General features: G+C 36.5%; 1 long non-coding RNA gene across 1 annotated transcript; it reads right to left on the bottom strand.

Moving 5' to 3' along the window:
* Window positions 1-14,240: 14,240 nt before the first annotated feature.
* Window positions 14,241-23,148, bottom strand: LOC118498885. The gene is made up of 3 exons (XR_004901373.1): window positions 23,135-23,148; window positions 22,263-22,265; window positions 14,241-14,393 (listed from the first exon to the last, which is right to left on the bottom strand). It is a non-coding gene; the product is annotated as an uncharacterized LOC118498885 (long non-coding RNA).
* Between the last annotated feature and the right edge of the window lie 1,976 nt (window positions 23,149-25,124).

Here is a 25,124-nt window from a genome sequence, read left to right as displayed (position 1 = left end):
ATACTCAAGGCCAGGGGTCTAAACTGCATGATCAGCCATATGATAGAGGAGGCTTACCCTGTGGGCAAAGCCTCATCCTACATTTGTCCCTTGCTAGGCACTCAAGGCTTTCTTTCCGGTGACCTTTAGTACCTGGCCTATCATTCCTACTCTGCTCATGTCTAACTGCCTACTACAAAGCTACAGGGCAAGGGATGCCAAGGACTGCTTGCTGGTAACCACAGAAACTAGGAAAAAAGCAAGGAAGTGCCTTCCTTGGAGGCTGCTGAGGGAGCATAGCCCTGCTGTCACCTTGATGACGGACTTGTACCTCCCAGACTGTGAGACAACACATTTGTTGTTTCAGCCATTCAGTTTGTGAGAACTTTGTTATGGCAGCCCTCTCAAACTAATACACTTATAATACTATTTCCAAGTCATAACAACTATTCATTTTTGGGTTTATCTCCTTCCAGTTTCATTTCTATAAATCTATAAATATGCATTATATATATATAACTTCCAATCAAATATTAGAGGCAGGTTCCTATTAATAAAATTATTCAAAACTTGGAAATAATGCAGAAAAATTACTGTGTGACCTTCCAAACTCACATTAGAGACTGTCTAAAAAACTGTCTGAGTTTTCTGCCACTCTAAGGAAAGGTAATTTTGACTGATTATTTCCTATTGACCAAGACCTAAATTCTATACAGTTACACATCAACTTGATAAGGTACAAATTACTTTTTTTCTCATAGAGATTCAAATGATTTTTGTCCTAGAGAAAAGATAATCCCTAAAGGTTGCAGTTTTCATTACCCTGTATGTAAACTAGGAATCTTATTTCAGCTTTCTTTCTTTTGGTACCTCTCTTTTAATTTCTCATATTCTTCTTTGAAACAGGTTTACCATCCTACTAATTCACTCATTAAGGAGTTTTGAAAATATTTGACACCTGTACATTATATCTTTGTATGAGAGTCATGATTTTAACTCTGACATGCCTAGATGAGTAGTTCCCAAACCTCCAGTGTTCACAAAGAAGAAAATTATTAAAATAACATCAAGTTGGGTGACTAAGTGTTGCCAGTTTTAATTCTCCTAGTAATATCAATTTAAAAATCACAAACACAGAAAACTGTCAAATATTAATGCCACCATTTCATAAAAGGCAGTAGAGGGCTTTTAAAAACAAAAAGAGTAAAATAAAATATACTATAAACTATGTAATATTATGAAATTACCCTATTCTACTTATTTTTCTCATTTCATGGTTTATCTGTGAAAACAAGCATTTTTAGAAAGTATTGCCTGCAGATGACTGGTTTCCTTCCTACTTGAGCAGTTTCTTTTATTCACACATTTATGGTCTTTCTATGTCCTAATGAGAACCTACTGTGTGACCCCAATTATATGCCAAGAGTGCTAATTATATAATAAGGAAGCATATTCTATGTAAATACAAACATGGTTCCTGCAATTGGGAAAAATATATTCTAGTGGGTAATGATGCATTGAGTAATCACCCAAATAAATATATATATATTTAAAATTGTGCTACATATTATGAGGAAAGAGTATAAGTTTAATAGTGTGAATTGAGGAGCTTATATGCCAGTCACTTCTCAGTAAAAACTGTTGCGCTAATAGAAGAACCTAGCAAATTATTCTGAGCTGCTTTTCCCAACAAAAGAAAGCCACTTTTTGCTCATTAAAAGTCTAATCTTCGGCCCTGGCTCAGTGTCTCAATTGGTTGGGGCATGTCTCATACACCAAAATGTTGCTGGTTCAATCCCTGGTTGGGGTGTGCCATGGGGGTGGGGCACTGATCAGTGTTTATTTCTCACATCGATGTTTCACTCACTTCCCCTTTTTATCTCTTTCTAAAAAAAAATCAATAAACATATCTCCGAGTGAGGATTAAAATTTTTAAAAAATATGTAACTGTGCTTGGAAGTAAATCTTCAAAAATATAATAGACTTTGAGTGACATAGCAAACTGGTCTTAAAAGGAACTCTCAAAAAGAGCGGAGACCCCCCCCCCCTCCCTCCATTCCTCCTCCTCCTGCATGCCTAGAAGCAAGGAGCTGGGTATTGAATGGTCTCTTCTGACTGGTATGTGCCAGGTATGTGCCCTGACTGGAACTGAAACACAACCTTTCGGCGTATGAGGCTCCAACCAACCGAGCCACACTGGCTGTGGCAGTTCATCATATTTTTAAGACACACAAAAGTGCTTTCTTGCAGTTGATAATAATGTTATGTAGTTAATTGGTTCTAATTAGCTCAGTGACTCAGCTTAGACTCCAAAGACTCAGGCCCTGACCCGAGGCCCTGAAGTAGTCTTACAAGGAAGGAGGCATTATCATGTACAAATGCCCCTTATTATAAACTTCCTGGAGATAAATTTTGACTCAGTTGAGTAAGTGTGGACAGCTTAAGCTCCAGGAGACTTTGTAAATACATAAGAAAGGAACACTAACTGGCTGGACATTTTATGCTCTCCCACACTATGTTGTGGGAAATTGATGGGGAAGACAAGAAACCAAAACACAGAAACATTTAGGACCGGGGACACTTGCTTTAACAAAGATGGGGGTGACTCTTAAAAGGGAAAGACACCACCAGGTGTTTGGACTAGCTTCAAAAGAAATGTCAATACCTCTCAAAGTGGAAAAATTGTGGAAGAATACTTACAGTGTTTTAGAGCCAACTAATTTGGGAGACTTCAAGCTGAGTCCTGCAAAATGGGTAACTTTGTTAGGATTGGGAAGGGTAACTGGATTGGTGAGCACAGCAAAATGAGGATCTTGGAGAGAGTCTTGATAAATAAATTGCTAGTTTTGATAAGTCAGTTGTTAAGTTGGTTTACAGGCTTATCTTGAGAGCAAGTAATCCCTGAGGCAAGCAAGTAGTTATTTTTGCTCTGCCCCCATATTTTTTAACACAGGGATGGCAAAGTATGCCTGGGCTTAACATAGAGATGGGGAATTACGTTGCTTTCAGTTGTCAGGATTCCTTTTGGTTTTTCTCGAGCCTAGGCTGCAGGATAGAGCACTATCGTCCTGATCAGGTCTCCATCACCAATGTGCTGGGATCACGTGAAAAGTTTCTCTGTTGATGACAGGTTTTCTTGTTCATGTTGTTGGATGATCATGATAACTTAATGGAACAGAGCACAGAACAATTTAGGATTCTGGAGAGCACATATCTGAGAGTCGAAGCATGGGCAATTACTAAGAGAAGAGTTATGATATGAGCTTGAAATACCTTCTAAATCAGGTGCCAAAAAATGACCAAATTAAACTTGGAGAACTATTACCATTCCCATTCTGCAAAGGCCACTCAAACAGATATGGAAATATTAGCCAACATAATTTTATGATTTTTATGTTCATCTCCCAGATAATTTAAGTAATAATAGAGATCCAAAAGAGGTCTGTAGCAATGTACAGACAACATTCTGTCCCTCTGTCCTAAGTCAGCACATGTTCCACCTTGAGAGTCCTCGATTTTGAACCGCTACCTTCCCAAATTTACAAACCTCTTAGGGGAGGAGCTCTCCTGCTATACTCTATAGTATCGCTTGTAGAATTCTGCCTACTTTTCTAGCCTCATGTTATGTATGAAATGAAGAATAAAGCAGCCTAAAATATTCCTGCAGTGGTTATGTTATTAGTTTTTAAATTTTTATCCATACCTGAGAACATTTTTCTTTTCATTGTTTTCAAAAAGAGAGAGAGAGGAAGGGAGAAAGAGAAACATTGCTGTGAGAGAGAAGCATCAGTTGGTTGCCTCCTGTATGTGCCCTGACCAGGACCATAGCACCTGAATGTGGATGGGGGATCTGGGATCAAACCCACAAACTAGGTATGTGTCCTGACTGGGAATGAAACTCTCAACCTCTTGGTTACAGGATGACTCTCCAACCAACTATGACATACAAGCCAGCTTTTCAGTGGTTGTTTTAAACTTACTTATTTTATTTTTTTCCGTGGTTATTTTATTAATTGTAGAGAGAGATAGAAAGAGGGTAGGAAGGGGAGAGGGAGGGAGGGAGGGGGAGAGAGAGACAGAGAGAGAGAAACATCGATTTGCTGTTCCAATTATTTATGCATTTATTTGTTGCTTCTTGGATGTGCCCTGACCAGGGATTGAACCTGTAACCTTGGCATATTGGGACAATGCTCTAATAAACTGAGCCACCTGGCCAGGGGCCCAGTGGTTATTTTCAAGCGTGAACTGAAGCTCAATTTTTTTTCCTTTTTGCATTAAATTATCTAAATGTCTATTTTTCTTAAAATGGAAATTGATGGGTCAGAATAGACCCAAAGTAATATTAAGAACTATCCTGAGAGGGCAGTCATTAATTTACCGATCTTAGTGATGCCTGTCCAGTTCACAGATTTCAGAATGTAGCCAACAGTCTTTTGTGCTTCAAATATTTATATATAGTTGTTAAACAGAATTGACCTGGCATAGATTCCATTGCCTGGTGACAGACCAATTCTATTTGACACCCACATATGAGTATTTCCACTAAAAGCAGATCACTGGGTGGCCCTTAACAACTAGTATTGGCTTTGAGGACAGAAGACTATTGACTGCAATCTGCAAATTGGACAGGGATGAGGGCTCAGCTAACTAATGCACCCTTCTTGTAAGGTCTATGAAAGTGACACTTTCTCATTATACCCCATCCGTTGTTCCCTAGCTTTTCCTATGCTTTGTAATTGTGAAAGCTTGATTGCAAAAGCTAGCTCTTCTGTATATGTATTTTTTTCCTACAGAAAAAGGGGCATTCCTGTCTAGGTTTGGTGTCATACAGACTTTAGATTTCTAGTCTACTGTGGTATTTGCCATTTAAACAAGTTGCTTGGTGGTTGAGTCCAGTCAACAGGGATTAACAAGGATGTGTTTCCTCTGATTTATAACAAGGCACAGCACCAAATAAAGTTAGGTAACACTGCAAATAAAATGAGTACAGACCCAACAGCCAGTTTGATTTTATGCTTTAACCAAATCACAGTCAAATTATGGGCAGGTATTAGAATCATGCCAACAAGTATGTATGTATGTATGCAAAAAAATATTAAGTATAGAACCTTTACAGATATCATAGTTAATAAGTATCTGTTAACAACCAGGAATCTTAAACCAGAAAAGAGGGAAGAAAATATCTAGGGAAAGAGAGGAGAAAATAATACAAATTAAAGCATCAGAATCAGTGGTTCTTGTCATCTGGATCTTGTTCATCAGACTTAGATGGAAGCTGTCTGCTACTTATAGTTGTCTCCTTGATCTGAAAGTCTTTGTTGCAAGCTGCCTCCACCCCCCGAAATCATGTGCTTCTGGAGGATTCCTCAAGATTTTAAGCTTAAAGTCTGGCTGGGACAGTTTGTCACTGTTTTAGGGATAAATTCCATCTCTTTAGCTGAGAGAGGTAGATCTAAGCATGCACACCCCATAGTTTTTCTCTTGTATGTATTATTAATAAGACCTAGTAAAGTTCTCTTCACCAAGCCTCAAGGAGACTTTTTCTATGATGTCTCTCCCTAAGATGAAATCACCTGGAGAATTAGCAGAATGGAAGAAAGTAAAATTCTCTCCTGAGCTGTAAAACAATAAACGTGTAAGCATACAGCCTTATGCTGGAAGGAAGGACACACTATGAACAGCGAGAACACTGACAAACCTCCAGGGCCTTTTGGTTTGTGCCATAAAGTGTACTATGATCACCCCCAAGTAACGTAGGTATCAAAATTGAGTACGCTAGAAAATAAGTCTTTTTTAGACAATTACTCCAGTCTTTGTACATGAATATTATGTTTTAATATAAAAATGTGCAGTTATTGAGGTATTTTGTTCAATACTTTAATATTTTATTAAATCTAATACAATTAATTTAGTTTCCTGCAATATTTGGAAAAAACACAATAGTAAAAATGATTATTAGTAATATTTTTTTCTCAAAAAATAAGAAGCCTTTTGTTAAAACAAATGAAAAGAGGGCCAAAAATCCAGAGAAGTATCTTCGTGATAAAAAGGAAATGTTATTACTGAGCAAAGAAATTCACAAGTTTGCTGAGGGAAAATAAACTGACATCTAACAAGCACAACAAATTCCAAAAAGGATAAACTTAGGAAACATCTTCCAAACACAAAATAATCAGACTTCTGAAAATGAAAAGAAAATTCTTGAGAACAGGCATTGAAAAGTGCCAACAATTCAAATGACTGATGATTTCTCATTAGTAATGAGGAGATCAGAAAATAGTGGAACAACATTTTTGTAAGTGTTGTAAGAAGAGAACTGTCAAACCAAAATTCTATAGCCAGTGAAAATATCCTTTAGGAATGAAGGAAAAGAAACATATTCTCAGGTGAAGGAAAACAGAGAGAATTTGCTGAATTAAGATGCTACCTTAAAAGAAATGCTAATAGCTTCTCAGGCAGAAGAGAAATGATAACACTGAAATTTGGAACTTTACAAATTAAGGAAGAGTAACTGAAATGATAAATATCTGCTTGTATTGGATTCCTATGACTGCTGTAACCAATTACTGCAAAGCTGGTGGCTTAAAACAACAGAAATCAATTCCCTAACAGAAATCGGAAACCAAGGTGTTGACAGGAGTACATACTCTCACAGACATTAAAAGGATAATAAACGATTGCTTTGAACAACCCTATGCATGTAAATTTGACAGTTTAGATGAAATGAACTGATTTAAAAAAAAACAAAACCAGAGAAGGAGAAATAGAGAAACTGAACAGTTCCATATCTGTTTAAAGAATTGAATTCATGGTTAAAAATAGCCCAGAATACTCCAGGCCCCGATGATTTCATTGGTGTATCATACCAAACATTTTTTGGAAGAAATAACACTAATTTTGCACACAGTCTCTCCCACAAAACAGATGGATCATTTCCTGATTCATTTTATGTAGCCAGCATTACCATGAGACCAAAACCAGACAAAGCCAATACAAGAAAACAAAGCTATGGACCCGTATCTCTCATAAACTCAACTGCAAAATCCTCAACACAAAGTAACACATTGAATCCAGCATACTATGAAAATAATGACAGATCATGACCAAATGGGACAATTCACCATTGATATTGCATCTATTAATATCATACCAATAGATGTATATCATATCAATAGATGCAGAGAAGTCATTTAATGAAGTTCATTTTCCATTTGTGATAAAATCTCTTCACAAAGTAGGAGTAGGGAACTTTTGCAATATAATAGTGGGTATCTGAAAAAAAACAACCACCTAGAACTAACATTGTATTTGGTGGTGGTGCAAAATGAAACAGGTATTCTGAAAAAGTTTGGCAGGGTTTTTTGTTTGTCTGTTTTGTCTACTATGTATCAGGCACAGGAGGCAATGGGAAACAGATAAGGTTCTGCCCAACTGCACCATACACCCGGTGGCTGTTCACCAAAAGTCATTGTCCCCTTCTTTTTGCACTGTTAGCTAGACTACATTTCCCAGCTACCTTTGCAGTTAGGTCTCCAGCCCCCTGAAAGTGAGTGCAAATGGGTGACCCTTCCAGGCCTAGCCCATAAAAACCTCCCTCACTTTTTTCTCTATGCTGAGATGATTAGTGCAACCTTGGAAGCCATGTGTGGAAAATGTCAAAGCTGCCTCTGCTGATGAGGAACATATGATTTGGCCTGTGACATGGACATGAAATCAAGTTATATTGTGTTTGAGACATTATGCATTGAGGAGTTTATTTTTTATAGCACTAGCCATATCTTATTAAAACACACTTCTATATGAAAACTGCCTAGAGTAGTTTTCTTTTTACAAAAAGAATTAAGAGATAAACTTGCCTCCTTATTAAACTAAACTACTTTCCAGAGACAACTTTGAAAATCTAGTGTTGTTATATGGAAAATAGACACTTGCCAGCTGGAAAGGAGCTCCTGATGGCTGAATGGGCAACACCAGGGACTCATTGAAAACTCCTGCCTTAGCCCAGCACTGCCTACAACTGCGGGGGTGATTCTCCCAAGCCTGGTTCATATTAATCACCCTGCTTTGCCAAAAGAGTTGATGCTACACGCTCAGCTTGGCCTCTATCTTGACTTAAAGGTGACATCTTAACATCTCTCTGACGCTGACACTCTGTTTTCTTGGTTTATACAGACCTCAGGTTAGGTAGATGATTTCTACTTAATGGGCACCCTCAGAGACCTCAAAAGTTAACAATTTTTGGGTAAATCAGTAGTCAGTGATTATATTATGATAACTGTATAAATAATCCTCACAGTTGAACCAAATGATATAATATGATTATGTTTTAATTCTAGTACATTTCTCCCCTAGAGATAAATGTAATATTTTTGTTTTAATTTTCTTTTAGTTTTCTACGAACCTATCACTTTTTTTCCAACTACTACAGTTTCTCTGTCAGAGGTTTTTAAATAGTTCACCAGTGGAAGTTAATTTAGTGGCTCCCTTTGTTGGGAGAAAGGATGGAGGGAGACCTTCTGGGGTGCTGGTTATATTCTATTTCACAGTCTGGGTTCTGATTACACTTTTGTTCATTTGTGAACATTCTTTGAGTTGAGCACTTATGGTTTGTGTACTTTTTTATCTGTGTGTTATACTACAATGAAAAATTTTTAATCTATCAGACCATGGCAGTATACTGAAAAAAATATTGGAAATTCTAGGAAATGAGATTCTCCTGTATAGATAAGGTTTACAGTCCATGAATTCATCAGTATCTGTAGGATTTGGTTTCTGGACGGTTTCTTATAACACCTATCATGTCTGGTTCCTAGGGGCTTATTTTATAGAAATAAAAACTTATGTTCACACACAAATATGGACACAAATATTCATAACTGCCTAAAACAAGAAACAAACAAAATGTTTTTCATTGGGTATGTGAATAAACAAACCATGGAATACTAAGGTAACGAACTATCAGTACATATAATGGCGTGATTGTATCTCAGATGTTTTATACTGAAGGTAAAAAAGTCAATCTTAAAAGGTTAAATTTTTATGACATTCAAAAAAGGCAAAACTATACTGACAGAAGAGCAGTAGTTACCAGGCTTAGGTATGAGGAAGAGTGACTACTTTCTGGCAGTAAGAGGGACTTTTGGGAGAGTTTTGAAGTTGTTCTATATCCTGTTTCTGTGGAGCTTACAAGAATCTGTGAATTTGTTAAAACTTAGAAATGTACACAAAAAAGTGCATTTTACTGTGTAAATGAGAAAGACTAATGTAGAGATTAGAATACAGGGTATAGCACAAATAATGCCCCTGTTTTATTACTTAAAAACCTTTTATTACAAAATCATAAGCATGTAATTCTGTAACATAACAATATTACACTCAAGCACACTCTACGACATTTTAGGTGAAATATTTATATTGCTGTCCATCTCGTGTGAGACATTCAAATACCCCACCAACTACACTCAATGGCATTACTTGGGTGAGGCCCTGTATATAAATATGTTCTCGAATACTTATTTATAGATTTACACATATAGAATTTATATGCATATATAAATATATATGAGTAAATAAATATATACATCAATGAAATACTTAAAACAAGTCATATTGTCTTGAATGAACATTATGATTTCTTCAGAGTCAATTTTATTAATTATCATTTTAACAAACTAACCAACTTTATTTTTCAGACACAAGAGAAAACTAGAAGATAGGAAACCAAGATCAGTATAGCTAATTTTTTTCTGAGCATATATTTTATTTTACCTCAATAAATGTTAAGATGACAAGCTCAAACTATTTAATATCATTTATGTCTATAAAAATAAATAACAAGGGAAATTTAAAACTATGTTTAAAGACCAAAGTGTTATATTTTCTTACTGAGAAATTATCTAGGTATCTACACATTATTTATTAAATAATACAATATGACATTAGTCTAGAAATTTAAAGTGACTGAAAGACTGGAAGAACAATTTAAATCAGAACATCCTGTGATTTCTAGCATTAGAAAGTTAACAATATAAAACTCATTAAAAAATATGTCAATTCAATTTCACTTATGAAAAATATTTTTATATTTCTTCCATTTAAACAATTTCTGGAAAAATTATACCTTCTGATATCCATGAAACTAATGAAGGAAATTTAAAAAATAGAAATCATTACAAATTAAACTCAAATCTTGTACTAATTAAAATATTATGCAAACATTATTTTTTACATAGTGATAAAACCTGAGAGAAGACTTGGAGTTGTTTTTAAGCTAAAACTAAATCACTCTTATTTGTCCAAAAGCTTTTGTATTTATTAGGCATATTTTAAGACTCTTGAAATAATTCTAAAAGCTCTGAGTGTCTAGCTTTTTTCATATGGAATTCAAAGTGATTAGCCAAATTCACAGTTGAACTTTTTTTTCTAAGTTACTGCTTTAGCTGGGGAAAGCACGCAAAAGAAGCAGTGAACATTTTCTTTTTTCTTTTTAAAATTCTTGACTATCTGGAGTAGATACTTCCAGAGTGTATAAATTAGTACACAACAATTTTTTTAATGATCAGCTAATCTAATTTTCCCAGGAGTAGGGAAAAGGAGAGGGAACTAAGGGAAAAAGAAAAAAAATGTATTTGGCTTCAGACAATTCAATATAAAATCATCATTGTAAATAGACAATTATCCCCACCTTTGGGAAGAGGTTTCCTTTCACTAAAAGATTCTGGGGCATAAGAGTGCCATTTATGCAATACTTTGAAAGTGATGATATAAGTATGAATTCGTTATCATCCCAATATTCAAGGTGTTTTTAGTCTAGACAAAAAGGTAATCATTTTAAATAACAAGAAGGAATCCTTGTGTTGTCCCTGTCTTTAGGAGAGTGTGTGTTCAAGTGATTAAATTATGATTACAACTAGTTTACGATAAATACTTTTTAAAAATCACATTATGAAAATGTTTTTAAATTCCTATTTTCAAAAGATTTTTTTTTTTATCAGGAACATGATTGAAGTTTATCAAGTATCTTTTACATCTCAAGAGATGCAAAGGTCATGTGATTTTCTACTTTAATAAATGTCTTAATATTGATCTATTTACTTTTGTATTTATTTCACCTCTGGAATAATTTTATAACACTGTATTCAGGGTTTTGGCATCTGTATTTATAGATGCTATTTCAAGCTTCACTTGACTAGTTTACGGTTAGGAATTAATTGGCTTAAAGATCATGTAGGACTTCCTCTTTTCAGAAGTGTTTCATGGAGCCTTTCTCCAAAATCATCCTGTTGCTTCTTGGGGTAAAAATCTTTCCATTTTTTTTACCAGTTTATTTAATGCCCTGCCTCCCTCCCCAAGTATGGTGCACAGCACGGCCATGATCCCCACCTTCTTTCTGGGTGGGTCTGAGCATCTATTCAGATTTTCTACCCTCTCTTGAGTCAGTTTGTTAATTGTTTTTCTTTTGTTTGTTTGTTTGTTTTAGTGTACAATATGTTTAATATGGGTTTTCAAATTTATTGTTGGAGGGTTTACAGTGTGATTTCCTAAATGTTTTTCTATTTCCTCATGTATTTCTAATAGTTTTTTATTAGCAATAATAAAAAATGTTTTTTTTCTTTTTATCTCTTGATCAGGAGGTGGTATATAAGATAATGTTTTAGAAGGTTATAACAAGGTATTATAATAATTGCTAATGCTTATGATACTTTCAATCTGGTCTATTTTTCTTATATTATTTTGTATAATTCTCACAAACCCTATAAGGTAGATCTAAACTAAAAGCCCATGCTTTTAGTTTAAAAACCCTCTGTCAATTTTGAAATCTGGCATATTGAAATCTGCATCTCTGTACTTTTCCATTGTTTCTTTTTCCTAAAAGAATATTTCTATTTTTTTCTTTTTTTTGTAGTTTATGTCTTTCACTGGGTCTGTAAGAAATAATTACTAAAGAGAAGAATGAGGGAAACAATGACACTAGGAAAAGATAGGTAAGTTTTACAAATAAATACCTCTTGCTATCTATTTTGCTTAGGAGCCAATGTTTATTTGACAAATGACTTGTGTGAACAATCTAAAAACTCTTACAAGAAAATGGCAGGAAAGGTAGATATGCTAGAACTGTAAACATTACAAAATCTGCTTGGGTGGACAAGAACCAGAAGATAATATTCGTAAATATTTCTCCTATAAAAGAGGTTCAGGAATTTGCTTTGTGTAGGCACAGAAGACAGAACTAAACTAAGGTACATTTACCAGGAAGCTGATACTGTATAAGTATGAGGAAGAATTTTCTAGTAATTGTAGCTTTTTTCTCTGAATGGGCGGGAATGGCTCACAGTGAAATGAATTTCCTTCTCAGATGGGTGACCTAGTAAAATTTTGAGAGTAAAGTAGGGGGCTAATTCATGTAAAAAATATTTATAGATTGACAAATTGGTTTTATTTTATTGGTGAACTTATATAATGAAAATTCTATTCAAACCCCAATTAAAAATAAAATTCCTTTTCTTAAATCATTTTTTATCATTATTCTGTTACAGTTGTCCCCATTTTTCTCCCTTTGACCTCCTCTACCCAGCCCACCCCTGCTCCCACAGTCCACCCCCACACTGTTGTCCAGTCTGTGGGTCATTCATACATGTTCTTTGGTCCCTTCCCCTTCTTTCCACCATTATCCCCTCTCCTCTGGTCACTTTTAGTCTGTTCCATGTTTCCATGCCTGTGGTTCTATTTTGTTCATTAGGTAATTTTGTTCATTAGATTCCTTTTATAGGTGAAGTCATGTGGTATTTGTCTTTCATCAACTGGCTTATTTCACTTAGCATAATATTCTCCAGTTCCATCTGTGCTGTCTCAAAAGCTAGGAGTTCCTTTTTTCTTTCTGCTGTGTAGTATTCCATTGGGTAAATGACCACAGTTTTTTTATCCAATCATTTACTGATGGGCACTTACACTGTTTTCAGCACTTGGCTATTTTAAATAACACTGCTATGAACATTGGGGTGTGTAAGTTCTTTTGAATTGGTGATTTAGGATTCTTAGGGTTTGTTCCTAGCAGTGGAATCACTGGGTTGAAAGGCAGTTCCATTTTTTAACTTTTAAGGAAATTCCACAGTGGCTGCACCAGTCTGCATTCCTACCAACAGTGCACTAGGATTCCTTTTTCTCCACATCCTTTCCAGCACTTGCTGTTTGTTGATTTATTAATGATAACCATTCTGACAGGTGTGAGGTGATACCTCACTGTGGTTTTAATTTGCATCTCTCTGATGGCTAGTGATGTTGAGCATCTTTTCACATGCTTATGGACCCTCTGTATGTCCTCCTTGGAGAAGTGTCTGTTCAGATACTTTGCCCTCTTTTTAATGGGATTGCTCATCTTCCTGGTGTTGAGTCATATGAGTTCTTTATATATTTTGGAGATTAAACCCTTGTCAGATACGCTATTGAAAAATATGTTCTCCCATACAGTCAGCTCCCTTTTCACTTTGATGGTGGTTTCTTTAACCATGCAAAATCTTTTTAGTTTAATGTAGTCTCATTTGTTTATTTTTTGCCTTTATTCCCATAGCCCTAGGAGATATATGGGCAAAAATATTGCTACATGGGATATCTGAAATTTTCCTGCCTATGTTTTTCTCTGGGAATTTTATGGTATCATGACTTATATTTAAGTCTTTTATCCATTTTGAGTTTATTCTGGTATATGGTGTAAGTTGGTGGTCAAGTTTCATTTTTTGCATATGCCAGTCCAGTTCTCCCAACACCATTTGTTGAAAAGGCTATTTTTACTCTATTTTACACTCCTTCCCCCTTTGTCAAATATTAGACATGGGTTTATTTCTGGGCTCTCTATTCTGTTCCACTGATCTATGTGTCTGTTCTTATGCCAGTACCAGACTGTTCTGAGTACAGTCACATTGTAGTATAGTTTGATATTGAGTATTGTGATCCCTTCTACTTTGTTCTTCTTTCTCAAGATTGCTGAGGCTATTCTGGGTCTTTTATGTTCCATATAAATTTTTGAAATATTTATTCTAGATCTTTGAAATATGCCATTGGCATTTTAATGTGAATTGCTTTGAATCTATAGTTTGCTTTGGGTAGTATGGACATTTTAATGATGTTAATTCATCCAGTCCATGAACACGGTATATGCTTCCATGTATTTCTATGTTCCTTAATTTCTTTCTTCCATGTTCTATAGTTTTCTGAGTACAGGTCTTTTACTTCCTTGACTAAGTTTTTTCCTAGGTATTTTATTTTTCTCATTGCTGTAGTAAATGGGATTTTTACCCTGGTTTCTCTTTCTGATATTTCATTTTTGGTATATAAAAATGCCATCAATTTCTGAATGTTGACTTTGTATCCTGCTATTTTGCCAAAATCACTTATTAGGTCAGGTAGTTTTTTGGAGACTATAGGGATTTTTATGTACACTCTCATGATGTCTTTGAATAATGACAGTTTTACTTCCTCCTTTCCAATTTGGATGCCTTTTATTTCTTTTTTTTTGTCAACTGCTGTAGCTAGAACTATGTTGAATAAGAGAGGTAAAAGTAGACACCCTTGTCTTTTTCCTTATCTTTAGTTTTTGCCTATTGAGTATGATGTTGACTATAGGTTTCTTGTACATGGCTTTTATTATGTTGAGGTATGCTCCCTCTAGTTCCACTTTGCTGAGTGTTTTTATTATAAATGGATGTTGGATTTTATCAAATTCTTTTTCTGCATCTATTGATAAGATCATGTAATTTTTGTCTTTCATTTTGTTTGTGTGGTATATTATGTGTATTGATTTGAAAATAATGTAATATCCTTGCATCCCTGGGATGAATCCTACTTGATCATGGTGTATGATCTTTTCAGTGTATTTCTGAATCCAGATTGCTAGTATTTTGTTGAGAATTTTAGTATCTATGTTCATCAAGGACATTGGCCTGTAGCTTTCTTTCTTTGTTGTGTCTTTACCTGGTTTTGGAATTAGGGTGATACTGGCCTTATAAAAAGCATTTGGGAGTCTTCCCTTATCTTGAACTTTTTGGAATAGTTTGAGAAGGATAGGAATTAGTTCTTCCTTAAATGTTTGGTAAAACTCACCTGTGAAGCCATCTGATCCTGGGCTTTTTTGTGTCAGGATTTTTTTGATTACTGCTTCCATTTCACTAGCTTTTGGCTGTTTGGAATTTCTGCTTCTTGATTCAGTTTTGAAAGGTTATATGTTTCTAGAAATTTGTACATTTTGTACAGGTTGTCAAATTTCTTGCTATATTGTTATTCATAGTAATTTCTCTCATTTCCTTGTATTTTTGTGGTATCTATTGTAACTTCTCTGTTTTTCTTTTATTTTGTTTATTTGGGTCCTCTCTCTTTTTTTCTTGATGAACCTGGTTAAAAGCTTGTTGATTTTGTTTATCTTTTCTAAGAACCAGCTTCAGGATTTATTGATCCTTTGAATTGTTCTTTTAGTCTTTCTATCATTTAATTCTGCCCTGGTCTTGATTATTTCCTTCCTTCTACTTGCTCTGGGCTTTGCTCGTTCTTCCTCTAGTTCTTATAGGTGTAGGGTTAAATTGTTTTTTGTTTTGAAATGTTTCTATCTTTTTTAGGTAGGCCTGTATTGCTATGAACTTCTCTCTGAGAACTGCTTTCACTGTATCCCATAGGTTTTGGGCTATTGTGTATTCATTTTCATTTGTTTCCAGATACTTTTTTATTTTTTCCTTGATCTCATTTGTTGACTCATTCATTATTTAATAATGTGTTATTCAGTATCCATGCATTTGAATGTTTCTGGGTTTTTTCCTTGAGGTTGGTTTCTAGTTTCAATCCATTTTGATTTGAGCACACTCTTGATGTGATTTCAATTTTCTTGAATTTGTTGAGGCTTGTTTTATGTCTTATAATCAGGTCTATCTTTGAAAATATTCCATGTGCATTTGAAAAGAATGTGTATTTTTCTTCTTTGGGATGAAAGGTTTTGTATGTATCAATTAAGTCCATTTGATCTAGAGTGTTGATAAATGCCACAATATCCTTGTTGATTCTTTGCTTATAAGATCTATCAATTGTTGACAATGGGATGTTAAAATCCCCTATGATGAGTGTGTTGCTGTTGATATCTTTCTTGAAGTCCCAAGATTTTCCTTGTATATTGAGGTGCCCCATGTTGAGTGCATATATGTTTACAAGGGTTATCTCTTCTTGATGGATTATCCCCTTAAATATTATGTAGTGTCCTTCTTTGTCTGTTTTTATGGCCTTTGTTTTGAAATCTTTTGTCTGATATAAGTATTGCTACACCAGCTTTTTTTTTCATGTCTGTTTGCTTGGAATATTTTTTTCCATCCCTTCACTTTCAGTCTGTGTAGGTCTTTTCTTCTGAGATGGCTCTCTTATAGACAGCATATATGTGGGCCATATTTTCTTATCCATTCAGCAACCCTATGTCTTTGATTGCAGCATTTAAACCATTTACATTTAAGGTTATTATTGATAGGTACTTATTCATTGCCATTTTTCCTCTTTGTCCCTGTGTTCCTATCTCTCTCTTTTTCTTTATCTCCTTAAAGCAGTCCCTTTAGCATCTCTTGCAGTGCTAGTTTGGTGGAAATGTATTCCTTTAGGTTTTTTTTTTTTTTTTTTTGGGCTGGGGAACTCCTTATTTCACTTTCCATTTTAAAAGATAGTCTTGCTGAATACAGTAGTCTTGGTTGCAAGCCTTTGCTTTTCATTATTGAAATACTTCTTTCCATTTTCTTCTGGCTTGTTGTGCTTCTGCTGACAAATCAGCTGATGACTTTATTGGAGCTCCCTTGTTGTTACTAACTATTTTCCCTTGCTGTCTTTAAGATTCTCTCTTTGTCTTTAAATTTTTCCATTTTAATTATGATGTGTCTTAGAGTGGGCCTCTTCATGTTCATCTTGCATGGGACCTTCTGTGCTTCCTGGACTTGCTTGATTTTTCTCCTCATCAAACTAGGGAAGTTTTCTGTCATTACCTATTCAAACAGATGTTCTATCCCTTGGTCCTCTTCTTATCCTGCTGGTATCCCTATGATATGAATATTATTATGTTTCATGTTGTCCTGATGCTTTCTTAAACCCTCTTCTTTCTTTTTGAGTCTTTTGTTTTGTTTTGTTGCTCTGTCTGGGAGTTTTTCTCTATTTTGTCCTCCAGTTCACTGATTCGATCCTCTGCTTCATCAGCCTGTTTTAATTCTTTCTACTGTGCTTTTCAACTTAAAAATTGTATTCTTCATTTCTTCCTGGCTGTTATTGGTAGTTTCTATGTCCTTTTTCATGCTGGTGTAGTTTGCAGTAAGTTCCTTTTAGCTTCTATGGAATTTTTTATAGTTCTCATTAAACTCATTGAGCATCCTTATAGCAATTATTTTGAACTCAGTGTCAGATAGTTTGCTTGCCTGGATTTCATTTAGCACTCCTTCTGGGGATTCCTCCTTTTCTTTCAATCAGGGGTTGTTTCTTTGTCTCCCATCTTATGTGGCTAGTTTTGTTTTCTCTACATATTAGATTGATCTGCTTTGACTCCCTGTGTTTGTGGTGTAAACTTTTGTGGTAGGAGACATGTGGGACTCAGTGGTGCAGTCTCCTTGATCTCCTGAGCTTGATGCTCTTGGGATACCCTTTATGCCATTTATGTAGACTCTCTTGTTGTAATTGGGTTTTGGTTGTTTTGGGGTCATTCTTTTGTGGGTCCTTCCCTCCAGCTGGCTGAGAGTCACACCACCCATCTTGTCTTGTGTGCTATTATACAGGTGCTGCCAGAACAAAACCAAACGACCCAGGAAACAAACGCACAGTTGCAAAAAATGACCCTCACCCACAACCACACTATCAACAAAAATGAACAAATATTAATAAAGGTGTAAACAGATTAAGGCCATTATAAGATAGGAAAAGTGAATATGAGATGACTAACTGAAAGAAAAATGATTTTAAGAGGGGAGACAGAGGAGATTAGAGTAGAGAATAGAAACAAGGTTAAGAAAGAAAGAAAAGAAAATTTACATCATAAATAAAAAAGCAAGAGAAGAAGGCAGAATGGAGTAGAGAACAGAAGCATATAGCATTAGAGTTAAACAAAAAATGTTTTTAAATATAGTGAAAAAAAAGAACCGAATTGGAGAAAAATATCCACCACAGCAATATCAACAACAAATGAGCAAAGATTAATATAGATGGGATGGGAATTAGAAGGAACAAAGAGAGAAAGAAAGAAAAGCTTATGAGATATCTAGAAAAAAGAAAAATTATTTTAAGAGGATAGAGGGTGAAGAATACTAAGAGTGAGGAATGAAAACCAGTCTAAGACAAAGAAAATTTAAAATTTAAAATACAAAAAAAGAAAGAGCAGGACAAAGGCAAAATGGAATAGAAGAGGAGAACAGTAGAATTTGAGATCTGAAATATAAAAATAGTGAAGATGTAGAAATAAAATTGAAGAAATGCAACAACAACCACCATATCAACAACCAATTAGCAAAGCTTGATAAAGGTGGAGAGAGAATAAAAACCTTTTAAGACCAAGAAAAAGAATATGTGATAACTAATGAGAAGAAAAATGGTTTTGAGAGTTTGGGGTGGTGAGAAATAGTAAAAGTGTAGAATAGGAACAAGTCATAGCAAGAGGAAAAATAAAATTTAAAACAAAGATAGGAAGAGGAAGGAAGAACCTAAAATAGAATAAGGGAAGGCAGAAGCTACATATGAGATTTGAAATAAACTAAAATGTAAAATATAAAAACTAGTGAAATAATAGGCACAAATTTGAAGGAAAATAAATGAATGTTAAAAAGCTATGCAGGAGAGAAAATAATGGGAATCATGAAGAAGACCACGTAGAATTTATCTCAGTAGAATCCAGTGTTTTCCACTGTCTTCTTTTTCAGGATCTGCTCCTGGTAATGTCAGATGTTGTCCTGGTCTGGCCCTAGGCAGCCTATTCAAGACTATAAGTGATCCACAGTCTGTGACTGTTTCCTGTAGATTTGGCTAGTTCCCACTGTTCTGCACCGCTGGCTTTCCATCAGCCCAGGGCCCAGGAGTGGTTCCTTTAGTGACCTGACAGGACTGCCAGTACCTTCTCCACCTGTCTCCAGAGGGGACTTCTGGTGCAATTGGGTGGGTGGTAAACCTGGGTTGTCCCCCTGGGTTGTCCCTGGGGGACACTGTTCAGTCTTCGGGGAAGATGGTGGAAATGTTTCCCCACCCCCTCACCACATGTCTTGGTCCATTGCATAATCTTTCCAATAATGTATGGTTTCTGGAGAATTAGCTGTCAGTTTCCTGTGAGGGGGGATATCCATGTAGAAGGGGCAACTTTTTCCTGCTTGATGCTGACAGTGACTCTGTCCAGCAGCCAAGGCTGTGAGGGGCCCTGAACCCGCCTTGTTGCACCTGTTGTAATCTCTCTGCTTTACTGGTTTTAGTGGATCAGGGTCTGAGGAACAGTATAGCTTGTAAAGTTTTGTAAAGAGTCTTTCAGAACTTTTTTCTCCTTCCCCTGTGGAAATGCACCCAGCTGGGAGCTCCTGAGCCAGGCCTTACTGATCTACAGAGTCTGTAATCCCATAGGAGGGGGTTGGGCTCACCTGTCCGTGAGGGTCCCTGCCTGGCTTCAGCAAATCTCAGGAATTCAGCTCCTGGCCATCCAGTCCCTGGCCTGCCACTCTCTCACTGGAGGTTCAAGTCCAAACTCTCCACTGTGTCCCATCCCCTGCTTACCAACTGTGCTGGGTTGGGTCCCACAGTCCCTTCGGTGTGACTCTGCCTCTGAATGCTTTGTTAGCAGAGCCTCTATGCATACACACATGTGCACATGAGCATCAGGTCCCTGCCAAGTCTTGAATATTGCCTTAGCTCCTCCTTTAACCGAGAATCTGTGTGTTCCCCACAATGCAGCACCAAGCCCTGGAGGGCCTGTTCTCCATGTGCTCTCCTTCACCAAATATTACAGAGTCTCTCTCTGTCAGGGATGGCCACCACCAGCTAGAACCTCCAACAGTTTTAGATAAAGTTCCTCTCTGGATTTCCTCCGGATGGCTCTAGGAAGAGTCTTGCAGCGATACCATAACACAGGGTAGTGGTGGGGTGCTGTCCCCATTTCTTCCAGAAATTCTCAGCCTCTGGTGAGCATGTTCCCACCATGTTGTTTTCTGCAGCCAGCACCTCCCAGCTAGCTCTCTCTGCCCCTGGAGCTTGGAGCTCACAGCTCCTGAGCTGATCTGCTGCCTTCCTGAATCTGTGCTGCCAGAAGTGCTGGTTTGGGCAGCAACAGTGCCAGCTCCTTTACTAGGAGAGCCCTGGCCACCCGCTCCTGAGTAGCCTGCAGGTGGGCAGGCTCTTGCCCTCTCACACACACTTCTTGCACTGTTGTCTGCATATGCACTCACTTTCCATTGGATTTTCAAGTTGGTTGCTCTGTGGTTTAGCTGCAAGAACAGTCTGAGTCTGGTAGCAAGTGGAGGGAGCTTCCAGCTACTCTGCAGTCATCTTCAAAGACCTAAAAATAAAATTCTTAATAAATAAGATATACAAGGTGTGGCATAAGTAGGTTTATACTTGTTAGTATACAAAACAGTTTATTCTTATTATTTAATTATTGTATTATTTTCCATACAAACCACTGTAAACCTACTTTTGCTCCACCCTATATCTATGTATATTAAAGAAAGCAACATATAAAAAGTACCTATATGGATTATCTGTATAGTAAAATTATATCAGCACTTTTTAAAATTTTATGGAATACTTAAAAAAAACTTCTTTGTACTTATTTGAATAATCAGTAACCTATAGGTTAGGACATCCTTGCCTTTCTTTCCCCTGCATATATTTACATATATCAGCCCTATAATCCCCCTGTTTCCTAAAGACTCCATTGACTGGCAGGCTCACAGCTGTACCCTACTGGCTGAACCACTACTAAACCGGCAAGGCAGCAATCACCAAGATGGCATTCACACGCATTTCCTTTCATTACCAAGTGTCCTATCTAACACCCTTGGGAGACGGATTCCTAGAGAGCTCTGGGCATCTCCCAGATTTAACCATGTGCTACAACGAGAACTGTGCTCACTGCACAAAATCTCAGTTGCTCCGGAGTCTGAGCTGAAGCTGGAAGAATGAAAGTCTGCCAGACTTATTTTAACGTTTTAATGCAACTGTTACTAATGGTACTCGGTTAAAATGAAAAACCCAGGGCAGATGTTAAACTGAACAGGCTAAAAGTGCAACAGAGTGTACAAGGGGACCATCTCTGGCAAAATAGCCCTGAAGATCTCAGACAGGCACAATTGTTTTCTCTTTTATTTATGCATACATTCTATGTAGGCAGAAGCAATTCAAAGTGCAAATTCATGGGGTGTTTTAAGTATGTCTAAAATATGGCCACTCTAGTGTTATTTGTTTGGTGCATCCCTCATCAGAAGTGTCCCCCAGCCCCATTGGAGGCCGGAGATATTGAAGACCTTCAAGAAGGGAAGAAAGTAGCCAACTACCCCTGAGTGGTGGTATTGAGGAACTTGCATTTGAATTTGGGCTTGCTACCTATGGCCTTGAGCAAATTCCCATTTTCCAGTCTAATTTTCTCCCTTGTAAATCAGAGGTAACAATAGTAACTATGTCACAAGGTTGCTATCAGGATTAAAGGACCTAACATTGTAAAATAGTATTCGCTATGTAATTGTTAAATAAAATAAAAGTCAGCTCCAAAACCATGTGGGAGAGAAAAGAGAATGTGTTTTGGTTCACTGTGTTCAGTTCAAACTGACTGTTGAGTGTTTCTCTTCACTTTCTACAAGGAAAAAATTGCCTTTGGTGCTAAAATAAGAATCCTCTTTGAAATGGTGACGAAGACATGATGACATGATTGCTGCTACTCTCAAAGGGCCCTTAATGCAAGACCATCTTGCTTGTGATTAGAAACTTAATGAAGGGCTTTTAGATCCCTACACTCTGGTTAGGAGATACCCTTAAGATTCTGAAACCCAGAGCTATTCATGATACTTTCTGCAAAGAGCATCAGCCACAGACATTAAGTAGCAGCTTCAGGGAGGAAAATTAGAATGAGCTGAAAATCTCTTCAGATTCCCATCAGAGTTACAAGGAAGAACAAGACGTTAGCACCGTAACCAAGACTGTGAGTCATCATTAGATGGACCCTGACATTATGGTCACAAAAATCAAAATACTGTACATGAGAAACCCTATAGCAGCTTTGATATACTGTAAGATTATGTCATGATTCTGGTTTTAGATTTAACGGCCTGTCATTCCATGTTTATGCTAATCCCACGCCACTGTAGGACACTGAGTATTTTTTTTTAATTCTAGAATGAAATGTTCTTTAACTGAAAAACCATTCAGATGAATCACAGTCTAAAAAGTGCATGTGGGCAGCTCATAATAAAATAAAAGCATTACCTTTGCTAAAGCATCAGAATAGTTTTTAAAGCAGGATGCTCTTGTATTCAATGGTAATTACTGTTTTCAAAAACAGCAGTTTGGAGAAAAGCTTGTATTACTTATTACTGACCTGCTGACTCACCTGAATTTTACTGCCTCTGGATGATGTCAGACTGTTGTTTTTCGAAAGTAACACTCCAGATTTAGCCACAGATTAGAGTAATCTGGTCATGGCGTGTGAAAACACTTCTCCGACACCCCCATTGTTATTACCTAGTTAGGACAGCCTCAGTTCCGGTTCTTATTATTCTTCAGTCAGTGTGATGAAAGAAGTCTGAGATTACGTGTCAACAGGCAGCTCTTGTCTCCGTCAAAATCAAAAGGGTCAAACTGAAAGCATTTACCCATGCAGTGGGCTTGGCTCAGCTAAGGCCCTGCTGAAAAGCTCTCCGCAGGCCTGTGCTATAAAGGTGTTGGTTGCTAAGGGATAAACCGGATCAGGTGGACAGCAACCTAGAAGCACTTCCACACACAGTACACACACATTTCCACTGGATCAAATTCACAAACCCTTTGTTCAAAACAGAATGATGAGAGTAAGGAGAGGAACATCCTTACACTCCTTTCCCTCTGACAGCATGTGCAGAGTTTAAAACAGTTGTTATCTGGTTCTTTATAGAAAAAGTCTGCTGCAAATTAATACGTATTTTCATAAAACTTTTTAAAAGACCTCATGGGTTTTCTTGGGGTTGTTTGCATAATGGGTCCTGAGGGAGAAAGGAAAGTAACATGGGTACAGCTGGGCTAAGATCCACTCAGTAATTTTTATATACTGTGTTGCCTTCGTTTACCCAGCCAAGCAAAGTTGCTTCTTACTTCCTTTGCATCCCTCTAGACCCTAGAGAGATGTCTATTTTTGCAGTCTTTTGTTTGAATGCTTGTCTTTCTTATTTGATATTGAGTTACTTAAGAGTAATATTCACGCATGACAATTTTTTATTCTCAAAATCGAATACAATACTTGACATAATACTAACATTTTTAAGCAATTGAATTAAATTGGGCAGAATTTTTCAGCATCCTAAAATATCTCAATAGAAGCATTTATGATGGGTACAAAGGAGAGGCAGAGAATGCATTCTCTCTCACAGCAGTTCAAATTATTTAAAAAATAATTTAACATGAACTGTAACCCTTGGGTTATAGGGAAGAAGATCAAGAATTGAAAGCCTCTACACAGCTCAAAATGAGTAACCTGGAAATACATTTTAAAAAGATGAACATTTGTTTTTGCCTTTGATTTTAATTTTTCTTTTAAAATAGTTAAACACTATGAACAACTTTCATTGAAATGCTTGAGAAAATGGGATATTACAATTAATTTAATAGTCTGTTTGATTACAGTAATGGGTTTTCAATTTTTAGGGGGAAATGATGAAATAAATAGTCATAAAATCATTTGGACAAATTTTAAGTTTGCTTTAATGCTTCAGAAGGCACTTCAGGATCTTGAAGTAACACACTTATCATAATGAGCATAACTAGTAGGCAAGCAAATACTTATTGATTTGTGTTCTATACTTCAAAGTAGACAGTCCAAGAAGTTGGGCTGAAAATATGCTGACCCTGTGGTATATTTTGGAAATTACCTCAAAAAATTCCTGACATCAGCTTGTTTACTTGTCATTTGTATTTTTCACATAAAAGTTCATTGCAGCTAAAAAAAAACCCCACTTCAGTTACCTGAGTTTCCTAGCTATTCTCATTGTAGATAAAGGGAAGTTTTACAGTTTTTAAATATCTTGAGAGTTGGCAAGCTTCTAAAGTACTTTTCAATTTTGATGTTAGAAATAAATATTAGTTTTTAGTCATCTTAACCATCAGAAGCAAATATTGTAACATCAATCTTTTTTCCAGAATTGGTTTTCTGTCTCAGATGTTCAAGGTGATGACTGTGATGGGCCTGAATGGAGAGATGAATTCAGGTCCTGACTCAGCCGTGCATTATTTGTGTCACCACGGACAAGTTACTCAGTCTCTCTATGTTTGAAGTTCCTCTCTGTGGAATAAGGATACTTAAATAACAGGGTTACTTAATGTAAGGATTGATAAGTTAATGAATATAACGCCTTTAACTAGCAATTTTCTGTCACATAATTAGAGATTCGAAAATGGTAATTACTTTCCTCTTGAAGAGTCTCATGCTCTACCGACTGAGCTAGCTGGGCGACAGGTTCTTTTCCTCTGTAGAGTTCAGATTATTATAAATAATTTACTTTTTAAATTTTTAAATTAACACACAGTACAAGGCACTTTTTTGATGTAGAGCTTTATGAGTTTTAACATGCATATAGAGTCACGTAGCCATCATCGCAGTTGGGATGCGCAGCGGTTTCATCAGCTCCCCAAGTTCCTCATGCAGCCCATGTGAAGTCACAACCCCCTCCCCCGCCCTGCCCCATGACAACCTCTGATCTATTTTCCGGCACTGGAATTTTCCTGGTCTAGATGTTGTGTGAATGGAATCATATGATGTAATCTTTTGAAACCAATCTCTTTATCCAGCATAATGTGTCTGGGAGTCATTCAAGTTTTCGTGTGTTTCAATAGTTCGTTCCCTTTATTGTAAAGTATTCTACTGTACCGATGCATTGCAGTTTGTTTATCCTTCCACCTACTGAAGGACATTTGGGCTGGCTCTAGTTTTCCACAATTTTGAA

Source organism: Phyllostomus discolor, chromosome 2 (assembly GCF_004126475.2).
Source record: "Phyllostomus discolor isolate MPI-MPIP mPhyDis1 chromosome 2, mPhyDis1.pri.v3, whole genome shotgun sequence".
Classification (NCBI taxonomy): Eukaryota; Metazoa; Chordata; class Mammalia; order Chiroptera; family Phyllostomidae; genus Phyllostomus; species Phyllostomus discolor.
Note: the sequence above shows the minus strand (reverse complement) of the source record. Positions and strands in the feature narration are given on the sequence as shown.